The following is a 13,287-nucleotide window of genomic DNA, read 5'->3' as shown; positions in this document are numbered from 1 at the left end:
CTGTACAGGGCGGCGGTGTATGTTGGCATATGTCGGTGCTGTACAGAGCAGCGGTGTATGACGGCATATTTCGGTGCTGTACAGGGCAGCGGTGTATGTCGGCATATGTCGGTGCTGTACAGAGCAGCGGCATATGTCGGTGCTGTACAGGGCGGGCGGTGTATGTTGGCATATGTCGGTGCTATACAGGGCGGCGGTGTATGTTGGCATATGTCGGGGCTGTACAGGGCGGCGGTGTATGACGGCATATGTTGGTGCTGTACAGGGCGGCGGTGTATGTTGGCATATGTCGGTGCTATACAGAGCAGCGGTGTATGTTGGCATATGTCGGGGCTGTACAGGGCGGCGGTGTATGACGGCATATGTTGGTGCTGTACAGGGCGGCGGTGTATGTTGGCATATGTCGGTGCTATACAGGGCGGCGGTGTATGACGGCATATGTCGGTGCTGTACAGAGCAGCGGTGTATGTCGGCATATGTCGGTGCTATACAGGGCGGCGGTGTATGACGGCATATGTCGGTGCTATACAGGGTGGCGGTGTATGTCGGCGTATGTCGGTGCTGTACAGAGCAGCGGTATATGTCGGCATATGTCGGTGCTGTACAGAGCAGCGGCGTATGTTGGTGCTGTACAGAGCAGCGGTGTATGTTGGCATATGTCGGTGCTATACAGGGCGGCGGTGTATGACGGCATATGTCGGTGCTGTACAGAGCAGCGGTGTATGTCGGCATATGTCGGAGCTATACAGGGCGGCGGTGTATGACGGCATATGTCGGTGCTATACAGGGTGGCGGTGTATGTCGGCGTATGTCGGTGCTGTACAGAGCAGCGGTATATGTCGGCATATGTCGGTGCTGTACAGAGCAGCGGCGTATGTTGGTGCTGTACAGAGCAGCGGTGTATGTTGGCATATGTCGGGGCTGTACAGGGCGGCGGTGTATGTTGGTGCTGTACAGAGCAGCGGCGTATGTCGGCATATGTCGGTGCTATACAGGGCGGCGGTGTATGACGGCATATGTCGGTGCTATACAGGGTGGCGGTGTATGTCGGCGTATGTCGGTGCTGTACAGAGCAGCGGTATATGTCGGCATATGTCGGTGCTGTACAGAGCAGCGGCGTATGTTGGTGCTGTACAGAGCAGCGGTGTATGTTGGCATATGTCGGGGCTGTACAGGGTGGCGGTGTATGATGGCATATGTCGGTGCTGTACAGGGCGGAGGTGTATGATGGCATATGTCGGTGCTGTACAGAGCAGCGGTGTATGTTGGCATATGTCGGTGCTGTACAGGGCGGCGGTGTATGTCGGCATATGTCGGTGCTGTACAGGGCAGCGGCGTATGTCGGTGCTGTACAGAGCAGCGGTGTATGTTGGCATATGTCGGTGCTATACAGAGCAGCGGTGTATGACGGCATATGTCGGTGCTATACAGGGCGGCGGTGTATGTTGGCATATGTCGGTGCTGTACAGAGCAGCGGTGTATGTTGGCATATGTCGGGGCTGTACAGGGCGGCGGTGTATGACGGCATATGTCGGTGCTGTACAGAGCAGCGGTGTATGTTGGCATATGTCGGTGCTATACAGGGCGGCGGTGTATGACGGCATATGTCGGTGCTATACAGGGCGGCGGTGTATGTTGGCATATGTCGGTGCTGTACAGAGCAGCGGTGTATGTCGGCATATGTCGGTGCTATACAGGGCGGCGGTGTATGTTGGCATATGTCGGTGCTATACAGGGTGGCGGTGTATGACGGCATATGTCGGTGCTGTACAGAGCAGTGGTGTATGTTGGCATATGTCGGTGCTATACAGGGCGGCGGTGTATGTCGGCATATGTCGGTGCTGTACAGGGCGGAGGTGTATGATGGCATATGTCGGTGCTGTACAGAGCAGCGGTGTATGTTGGCATATGTCGGTGCTATACAGGGCGGCGGTGTATGACGGCATATGTCGGTGCTGTACAGAGCAGCGGTGTATGTCGGCATATGTCGGTGCTGTACAGAGCAGCGGTGTATGTTGGCATATGTCGGTGCTATACAGGGCGGCGGTGTATGACGGCATATGTCGGTGCTGTACAGAGCAGTGGTGTATGTTGGCATATGTCGGTGCTATACAGGGCGGCGGTGTATGTCGGCATATGTCGGTGCTGTACAGAGCAGCGGTGTATGTTGGCATATGTCGGTGCTATACAGGGCGGCGGTGTATGTCGGCATATGTCGGTGCTGTACAGGGCGGAGGTGTATGATGGCATATGTCGGTGCTGTACAGAGCAGCGGTGTATGACGGCATATGTCGGTGCTGTACAGAGCAGCGGTGTATGTCGGCATATGTCGGTGCTATACAGGGCGGAGGTGTATGATGGCATATGTCGGTGCTGTACAGAGCAGCGGTGTATGTCGGCATATGTCGGTGCTATACAGGGCGGCGGTGTATGACGGCATATGTTGGTGCTGTACAGAGCAGTGGTGTATGTTGGCATATGTCGGTGCTGTACAGAGCAGTGGTGTATGTTGGCATATGTCGGTGCTGTACAGAGCAGTGGTGTATGTTGGCATATGTTGGTGCTGTACAGAGCAGCGGCGTATGTCGGCATATGTTGGTGCTGTACAGAGCAGCGGTGTATGTTGGCATATGTCGGTGCTATACAGGGCGGCGGTGTATGTTGGCATATGTCGGTGCTGTACAGAGCAGCGGTGTATGTTGGCATATGTCGGTGCTGTACAGAGCAGCGGTGTATGTTGGCATATGTCGGTGCTATACAGGGCGGCGGTGTATGTTGGCATATGTCGGTGCTGTACAGAGCAGTGGTGTATGTTGGCAAATGTCGGTGCTATACAGGGCGGCGGTGTATGTCGGCATATGTCGGTGCTGTACAGAGCAGCGGTGTATGTTGGCATATGTCGGTGCTGTACAGGGCGGCAGTGTATGTTGGCATATGTCGGTGCTGTACAGGGCGGCGGTGTATGTTGGCATATGTCGGTGCTGTACAGAGCAGTGGCGTATGTTGGTGCTGTACAGAGCAGCGGTGTATGACGGCATATTTCGGTGCTGTACAGGGCAGCGGTGTATGTCGGCATATGTCGGTGCTGTACAGAGCAGCGGCATATGTCGGTGCTGTACAGGGCGGCGGTGTATGTTGGCATATGTCGGTGCTATACAGAGCAGCGGTGTATGTTGGCATATGTCGGGGCTGTACAGGGTGGCGGTGTATGATGGCATATGTCGGTGCTGTACAGGGCGGCGGTGTATGACGGCATATGTCGGTGCTATACAGGGTGGCGGTGTATGTCGGCGTATGTCGGTGCTGTACAGAGCAGCGGTGTATGTCGGCATATGTCGGTGCTGTACAGGGCAGCGGCGTATGTTGGTGCTATACAGAGCAGCGGTGTATGTTGGCATATGTCGGTGCTGTACAGAGCAGTGGTGTATGACGGCATATGTCGGTGCTATACAGGGTGGCGGTGTATGTCGGCGTATGTCGGTGCTGTACAGAGCAGTGGTGTATGTTGGCATATGTCGGGGCTGTACAGGGTGGCGGTGTATGATGGCATATGTCGGGGCTGTACAGGGTGGCGGTGTATGTCGGCATATGTCGGTGCTATACAGAGCAGTGGTGTATGACGGCATATGTCGGTGCTATACAGGGCGGCGGTGTATGTTGGCATATGTCGGTGCTATACAGGGCAGCGGTGTATGTCGGCATATGTCGGTGCTATACAGGGCGGCGGTGTATGACGGCATATGTCGGTGCTGTACAGAGCAGTGGTGTATGACGGCATATGTCGGTGCTATACAGGGCGGCGGTGTATGTTGGCATATGTCGGTGCTGTACAGAGCAGCGGTGTATGTCGGCATATGTCGGTGCTGTACAGGGCGGCGGTGTATGTTGGCATATGTCGGGGCTGTACAGGGCGGCGGTGTATGATGGCATATGTCGGTGCTGTACAGGGCGGCGGTGTATGACGGCATATGTCGGTGCTGTACAGGGCGGCGGTGTATGTCGGCATATGTCGGTGCTGTACAGGGTGGCGGTGTATGATGGCATATGTCGGTGCTGTACAGGGCGGCGGTGTATGTCGGCATATGTCGGTGCTGTACAGGGCAGCGGTGTATGTTGGCATATGTCGGTGCTATACAGGGCGGCGGTGTATGACGGCATATGTCGGTGCTGTACAGGGCAGCGGTGTATGACGGCATATGTCGGTGCTGTACAGGGCGGCGGTGTATGTTGGCATATGTCGGTGCTATACAGGGCGGCGGTGTATGTTGGCATATGTCGGTGCTATACAGGGTGGTGGTGGATGATGGCATATGTCGGTGCTGTACAGGGCGGCGGTGTATGTTGGTGCTGTACAGAGCAGCGGCGTATGTCGGCATATGTCGGTGCTATACAGAGCGGCGGTGTATGACGGCATATGTCGGTGCTGTACAGGGCAGCGGTGTATGTTGGCATATGTCGGTGCTGTACAGGGCGGCGGTGTATGACGGCATATGTCGGTGCTATACAGAGCAGCGGTGTATGTTGGCATATGTCGGTGCTGTACAGGGCGGCGGTGTATGACGGCATATGTCGGTGCTATACAGAGCAGCGGTGTATGTTGGCATATGTCGGTGCTGTACAGGGCAGCGGTGTATGTCGGCATATGTCGGTGCTATACAGGGCGGCGGTGTATGACGGCATATGTCGGTGCTGTACAGAGCAGCGGCGTATGTCGGCATATGTCGGTGCTATACAGGGCGGCGGTGTATGTCGGCATATGTCGGTGCTGTACAGAGCAGCGGCGTATGTTGGTGCTGTATAGAGCAGCGGTGTATGTTGGCATATGTCGGTGCTATACAGGGCGGCGGTGTATGACGGCATATGTCGGTGCTATACAGGGCGGCGGTGTATGACGGCATATGTCGGTGCTATACAGGGCGGCGGTGTATGACGGCATATGTCGGTGCTGTACAGAGCAGCGGTGTATGTTGGCATATGTCGGGGCTGTACAGGGTGGCGGTGTATGACGGCATATGTCGGTGCTGTACAGAGCAGCGGTGTATGTCGGCATATGTCGGTGCTGTACAGAGCAGCGGCGTATGTTGGTGCTGTACAGAGCAGCGGTGTATGTTGGCATATGTTGGTGCTGTACAGAGCAGCGGTGTATGTTGGCATATGTCGGTGCTGTACAGAGCAGTGGTGTATGTTGGCATATGTCGGTGCTGTACAGAGCAGCGGTGTATGTTGGCATATGTCGGGGCTGTACAGGGCGGCGGTGTATGACGGCATATGTCGGTGCTGTACAGAGCAGTGGTGTATGTTGGCATATGTCGGTGCTATACAGGGCGGCGGTGTATGTCGGCATATGTCGGTGCTGTACAGGGCGGCGGTGTATGACGGCATATGTTGGTGCTGTACAGAGCAGCGGTGTATGTCGGCATATGTCGGTGCTGTACAGGGCGGCGGTGTATGTCGGCATATGTCGGTGCTATACAGGGCGGCGGTGTATGACGGCATATGTCGGTGCTGTACAGAGCAGTGGTGTATGTTGGCATATGTCGGTGCTATACAGGGCGGCGGTGTATGTCGGCATATGTCGGTGCTGTACAGAGCAGCGGTGTATGTTGGCATGTGTCGGTGCTATACAGGGCGGCGGTGTATGTCGGCATATGTCGGTGCTGTACAGGGCGGAGGTGTATGTCGGTGCTGTACAGAGCAGCGTTGTATGTTGGCATATGTCGGTGCTATACAGGGCGGCGGTGTATGACGGCATATGTCGGTGCTGTACAGAGCAGTGGTGTATGTTGGCATATGTCGGTGCTATACAGGGCGGCGGTGTATGTCGGCATATGTCGGTGCTGTACAGAGCAGCGGTGTATGTTGGCATATGTCGGGGCTGTACAGGGTGGCGGTGTATGATGGCATATGTCGGTGCTGTACAGGGCGGCAGTGTATGTTGGCATATGTCGGTGCTGTACAGGGCGGCGGTGTATGTTGGCATATGTCGGTGCTGTACAGAGCAGCGGCGTATGTTGGTGCTGTACAGAGCAGCGGTGTATGACGGCATATTTCGGTGCTGTACAGAGCAGCGGCATATGTCGGTGCTGTACAGGGCGGCGGTGTATGTTGGCATATGTCGGTGCTATACAGGGCGGCGGTGTATGTTGGCATATGTCGGTGCTATACAGGGTGGTGGTGGATGATGGCATATGTTGGTGCTGTACAGGGCAGCGGTGTATGACGGCATATGTCGGTGCTATACAGGGTGGCGGTGTATGTCGGCGTATGTCGGTGCTGTACAGAGCAGCGGTGTATGTCGGCATATGTCGGTGCTATACACGGCGGCGGTGTATGACGGCATATGTCGGTGCTGTACAGGGCAGCGGCGTATGTTGGTGCTATACAGAGCAGCGGTGTATGTTGGCATATGTCGGTGCTGTACAGAGCAGTGGTGTATGACGGCATATGTCGGTGCTATACAGGGTGGCGGTGTATGTCGGCGTATGTCGGTGTTGTACAGAGCAGCGGTGTATGATGGCATATGTCGGGGCTGTACAGGGTGGCGGTGTATGATGGCATATGTCGGTGCTGTACAGAGCAGTGGTGTATGACGGCATATGTCGGTGCTATACAGGGCGGCGGTGTATGTTGGCATATGTCGGTGCTGTACAGAGCAGCGGTGTATGTTGGCATATGTCGGTGCTATACAGGGCAGCGGTGTATGTCGGCATATGTCGGTGCTGTACAGGGCTGCGGTGTATGACGGCATATGTTGGTGCTGTACAGAGCAGCGGTGTATGTTGGCATATGTCGGTGCTATACAGGGCGGCGGTGTATGACGGCATATGTCGGTGCTGTACAGAGCAGCGGTGTATGTTGGCATATGTCGGGGCTGTACAGGGTGGCGGTGTATGACGGCATATGTCGGTGCTGTACAGAGCAGCGGTGTATGTTGGCATATGTCGGGGCTGTACAGGGCGGCGGTGTATGACGGCATATGTCGGGGCTGTACAGGGCGGCGGTGTATGTTGGCATATGTCGGTGCTGTACAGAGCAGTGGTGTATGTTGGCATATGTCGGTGCTATACAGGGCGGCGGTGTATGTCGGCATATGTCGGTGCTGTACAGGGCGGCGGTGTATGACGGCATATGTTGGTGCTGTACAGAGCAGCGGTGTATGTCGGCATATGTCGGTGCTGTACAGGGCGGCGGTGTATGTCGGCATATGTCGGTGCTATACAGGGCGGCGGTGTATGACGGCATATGTCGGTGCTGTACAGAGCAGCAGTGTATGTTGGCATATGTCGGTGCTATACAGGGCGGCGGTGTATGTCGGCATATGTCGGTGCTGTACAGGGCGGAGGTGTATGTCGGTGCTGTACAGAGCAGCGGTGTATGTTGGCATATGTCAGTGCTATACAGGGCGGCGGTGTATGTCGGCATATGTCGGTGCTGTACAGAGCAGCGGTGTATGTTGGCATATGTCGGGGCTGTACAGGGTGGCGGTGTATGATGGCATATGTCGGTGCTGTACAGGGCGGCAGTGTATGTTGGCATATGTCGGTGCTGTACAGGGCGGCGGTGTATGTTGGCATATGTCGGTGCTGTACAGAGCAGCGGCGTATGTTGGTGCTGTACATAGCAGCGGTGTATGTTGGCATATGTCGGTGCTGTACAGGGCGGCGGTGTATGACGGCATATGTCGGTGCTATACAGGGTGGCGGTGTATGTCGGCGTATGTCGGTGCTGTACAGAGCAGCGGTGCATGTCGGCATATGTTGGTGCTATACAGAGCAGCGGTGTATGTTGGCATATGTCGGTGCTGTACAGAGCAGTGGTGTATGACGGCATATGTCGGTGCTATACAGGGTGGCGGTGTATGTCGGCGTATGTCGGTGTTGTACAGAGCAGTGGTGTATGTTGGCATATGTCGGTGCTATACAGGGCGGCGGTGTATGACGGCATATGTCGGGGCTGTACAGGGTGGCGGTGTATGTTGGCATATGTCGGTGCTATACAGGGCGGCGGTGTATGTCGGCATATGTCGGTGCTGTACAGGGCGGCGGTGTATGTCGGCATATGTCGGTGCTGTACAGGGCGGCGGTGTATGTCGGCATATGTCGGTGCTGTACAGGGCGGCGGTGTATGTCGGCATATGTCGGTGCTGTACAGGGCGGCGGTGTATGTTGGCATATGTCGGGGCTGTACAGGGCGGCGGTGTATGATGGCATATGTCGGTGCTGTACAGGGCGGCAGTGTATGTTGGCATATGTCGGTGCTGTACAGGGTGGCGGTGTATGTTGGCATATGTCGGTGCTGTACAGGGCGGCGGTGTATGACGGCATATGTCGGTGCTGTACAGGGCGGCGGTGTATGTTGGCATATGTCGGTGCTATACAGGGCGGCGGTGTATGTTGGCATATGTCGGTGCTATACAGGGTGGTGGTGGATGATGGCATATGTCGGTGCTGTACAGAGCAGCGGCGTATGTTGGCATATGTTGGTGCTATACAGGGCGGCGGTGTATGACGGCATATGTCGGTGCTGTACAGGGCAGCGGCGTATGTTGGTGCTATACAGAGCAGCGGTGTATGTTGGCATATGTCGGTGCTGTACAGGGCGGCGGTGTATGACGGCATATGTCGGTGCTATACAGAGCAGCGGTGTATGTTGGCATATGTCGGTGCTGTACAGGGCAGCGGTGTATGTCGGCATATGTCGGTGCTATACAGGGCGGCGGTGTATGTCGGCATATGTCGGTGCTGTACAGAGCAGCGGTGTATGTCGGCATATGTCGGTGCTGTACAGGGCAGCGGTGTATGTCGGCATATGTCGGTGCTATACAGGGCGGCGGTGTATGTCGGCATATGTCGGTGCTGTACAGAGCAGCGGCGTATGTTGGTGCTGTATAGAGCAGCGGTGTATGTTGGCATATGTCGGTGCTATACAGGGCGGCGGTGTATGTTGGCATATGTCGGTGCTGTACAGAGCAGCGGTGTATGACGGCATATGTCGGTGCTGTACAGAGCAGCGGTGTATGACGGCATATGTCGGTGCTATACAGGGCGGCGGTGTATGTCGGCATATGTCGGTGCTGTACAGAGCAGCGGTGTATGACGGCATATGTCGGTGCTATACAGGGCGGCGGTGTATGTTGGCATATGTCGGTGCTATACAGAGCAGCGGTGTATGACGGCATATGTCGGTGCTATACAGGGCGGCGGTGTATGACGGCATATGTCGGGGCTGTACAGAGCAGCGGTGTATGTTGGCATATGTCGGGGCTGTACAGGGTGGCGGTGTATGATGGCATATGTCGGTGCTGTACAGGGCGGCGGTGTATGTTGGCATATGTCGGTGCTGTACAGAGCAGCGGTGTATGTTGGCATATGTCGGGGCTGTACAGGGTGGCGGTCTATGACGGCATATGTCGGTGCTATACAGAGCAGCGGTGTATGTTGGCATATGTCGGTGCTATACAGGGCGGCGGTGTATGACGGCATATGTCGGTGCTGTACAGGGCGGCGGCATATGTCGGTGCTGTACAGAGCAGCGGCGTATGTTGGTGCTGTACAGAGCAGCGGTGTATGATGGCATATGTCGGTGCTATACAGGGCGGCGGTGTATGACGGCATATGTCGGTGCTATACAGAGCAGCGGTGTATGTTGGCATATGTCGGTGCTATACAGGGCGGCGGTGTATGACGGCATATGTCGGTGCTGTACAGGGCGGCGGCATATGTCGGTGCTGTACAGAGCAGCGGTGTATGTTGGCATATGTCGGTGCTGTACAGGGCAGCGGCGTATGTTGGTGCTATACAGAGCAGCGGTGTATGTTGGCATATGTCGGTGCTATACAGGGCGGCGGTGTATGACGGCATATGTTGGTGCTGTACAGAGCAGCGGTGTATGTTGGCATATGTCGGTGCTGTACAGGGCGGCGGTGTATGTTGGCATATGTCGGGGCTGTACAGAGCAGCGGTGTATGTTGGCATATGTCGGGGCTGTACAGGGTGGCGGTGTATGTCGGCATATGTCGGTGCTGTACAGGGCAGCGGCGTATGTTGGTGCTGTACAGAGCGGCGGTGTATGTCGGCATATGTCGGTGCTGTACAGGGCGGCGGTGTATGTTGGTGCTGTATAGAGCAGCGGTGTATGTTGGCATATGTCGGTGCTATACAGGGCGGCGGTGTATGTCGGCATATGTCGGTGCTATACAGGGCGGCGGTGTATGACGGCATATGTCGGTGCTGTACAGGGCAGCGGCGTATGTTGGTGCTATACAGAGCAGCGGTGTATGTTGGCATATGTCGGTGCTGTACAGGGCGGCGGTGTATGACGGCATATGTCGGTGCTATACAGGGCGGCGGTGTATGACGGCATATGTCGGTGCTGTACAGAGCAGCGGTGTATGTTGGCATATGTCGGTGCTGTACAGGGCGGCGGTGTATGTTGGCATATGTCGGTGCTGTACAGGGCAGCGGTGTATGTCGGCATATGTCGGTGCTGTACAGAGCAGCGGCGTATGTCGGCATATGTCGGTGCTATACAGGGCGGCGGTGTATGTCGGCATATGTCGGTGCTATACAGGGCGGCGGTGTATGACGGCATATGTTGGTGCTGTACAGAGCAGCGGTGTATGACGGCATATGTCGGTGCTGTGCAGAGCAGCGGTGTATGTTGGCATATGTCGGTGCTATACAGGGCGGCGGTGTATGTCGGCATATGTCGGTGCTGTACAGGGCGGCGGTGTATGTCGGCATATGTCGGTGCTGTACAGGGCGGCGGTGTATGTTGGCATATGTCGGGGCTGTACAGGGCGGCGGTGTATGATGGCATATGTCGGTGCTGTACAGGGCGGCAGTGTATGTTGGCATATGTCGGTGCTGTACAGGGTGGCGGTGTATGTTGGCATATGTCGGTGCTGTACAGGGCGGCGGTGTATGACGGCATATGTCGGTGCTGTACAGGGCGGCGGTGTATGTTGGCATATGTCGGTGCTATACAGGGCGGCGGTGTATGTTGGCATATGTCGGTGCTATACAGGGTGGTGGTGGATGATGGCATATGTCGGTGCTGTACAGAGCAGCGGCGTATGTTGGCATATGTTGGTGCTATACAGGGCGGCGGTGTATGACGGCATATGTCGGTGCTGTACAGGGCAGCGGCGTATGTTGGTGCTATACAGAGCAGCGGTGTATGTTGGCATATGTCGGTGCTGTACAGGGCGGCGGTGTATGACGGCATATGTCGGTGCTATACAGAGCAGCGGTGTATGTTGGCATATGTCGGTGCTGTACAGGGCAGCGGTGTATGTCGGCATATGTCGGTGCTATACAGGGCAGCGGTGTATGTCGGCATATGTCGGTGCTGTACAGAGCAGCGGTGTATGTCGGCATATGTCGGTGCTGTACAGGGCAGCGGTGTATGTCGGCATATGTCGGTGCTATACAGGGCGGCGGTGTATGTCGGCATATGTCGGTGCTGTACAGAGCAGCGGCGTATGTTGGTGCTGTATAGAGCAGCGGTGTATGTTGGCATATGTCGGTGCTATACAGGGCGGCGGTGTATGTTGGCATATGTCGGTGCTGTACAGAGCAGCGGTGTATGACGGCATATGTCGGTGCTGTACAGAGCAGCGGTGTATGACGGCATATGTCGGTGCTATACAGGGCGGCGGTGTATGTCGGCATATGTCGGTGCTGTACAGAGCAGCGGTGTATGACGGCATATGTCGGTGCTATACAGGGCGGCGGTGTATGTTGGCATATGTCGGTGCTATACAGAGCAGCGGTGTATGTCGGCATATGTCGGTGCTATACAGGGCGGCGGTGTATGTTGGCATATGTCGGTGCTATACAGGGCGGCGGTGTATGACGGCATATGTCGGTGCTGTACAGGGCGGCGGTGTATGATGGCATATGTCGGGGCTGTACAGAGCAGCGGTGTATGTTGGCATATGTCGGGGCTGTACAGAGCAGCGGTGTATGTTGGCATATGTCGGGGCTGTACAGGGTGGCGGTGTATGATGGCATATGTCGGTGCTGTACAGGGCGGCGGTGTATGTTGGCATATGTCGGGGCTGTACAGGGCGGCGGTGTATGATGGCATATGTCGGTGCTGTACAGGGCGGCGGTGTATGTTGGCATATGTCGGGGCTGTACAGGGCGGCGGTGTATGATGGCATATGTCGGTGCTGTACAGGGCGGCGGTGTATGTTGGCATATGTCGGGGCTGTACAGGGTGGCGGTCTATGACGGCATATGTCGGTGCTATACAGAGCAGCGGTGTATGTTGGCATATGTCGGTGCTATACAGGGCGGCGGTGTATGACGGCATATGTCGGTGCTGTACAGGGCGGCGGCATATGTCGGTGCTGTACAGAGCAGCGGCGTATGTTGGTGCTGTACAGAGCAGCGGTGTATGATGGCATATGTCGGTGCTATACAGGGCGGCGGTGTATGACGGCATATGTCGGTGCTATACAGAGCAGCGGTGTATGTTGGCATATGTCGGTGCTATACAGGGCGGCGGTGTATGACGGCATATGTCGGTGCTGTACAGGGCGGCGGCATATGTCGGTGCTGTACAGAGCAGCGGTGTATGTTGGCATATGTCGGTGCTGTACAGGGCAGCGGCGTATGTTGGTGCTATACAGAGCAGCGGTGTATGTTGGCATATGTCGGTGCTATACAGGGCGGCGGTGTATGACGGCATATGTTGGTGCTGTACAGGGCGGCGGTGTATGTTGGCATATGTCGGGGCTGTACAGAGCAGCGGTGTATGTTGGCATATGTCGGGGCTGTACAGGGTGGCGGTGTATGTCGGCATATGTCGGTGCTGTACAGGGCAGCGGCGTATGTTGGTGCTGTACAGAGCGGCGGTGTATGTCGGCATATGTCGGTGCTGTACAGGGCGGCGGTGTATGTTGGTGCTGTATAGAGCAGCGGTGTATGTTGGCATATGTCGGTGCTATACAGGGCGGCGGTGTATGTCGGCATATGTCGGTGCTATACAGGGCGGCGGTGTATGACGGCATATGTCGGTGCTGTACAGGGCAGCGGCGTATGTTGGTGCTATACAGAGCAGCGGTGTATGTTGGCATATGTCGGTGCTGTACAGGGCGGCGGTGTATGACGGCATATGTCGGTGCTATACAGGGCGGCGGTGTATGACGGCATATGTCGGTGCTGTACAGAGCAGCGGTGTATGTTGGCATATGTCGGTGCTGTACAGGGCGGCGGTGTATGTTGGCATATGTCGGTGCTGTACAGGGCAGCGGTGTATGTCGGCATATGTCGGTGCTGT

Source organism: Crinia signifera, chromosome 1 (genome assembly GCF_055691185.1).
Source record: "Crinia signifera chromosome 1, ASM5569118v1, whole genome shotgun sequence".
NCBI lineage: Eukaryota > Metazoa > Chordata > Amphibia > Anura > Myobatrachidae > Crinia > Crinia signifera.
Note: the sequence above shows the minus strand (reverse complement) of the source record.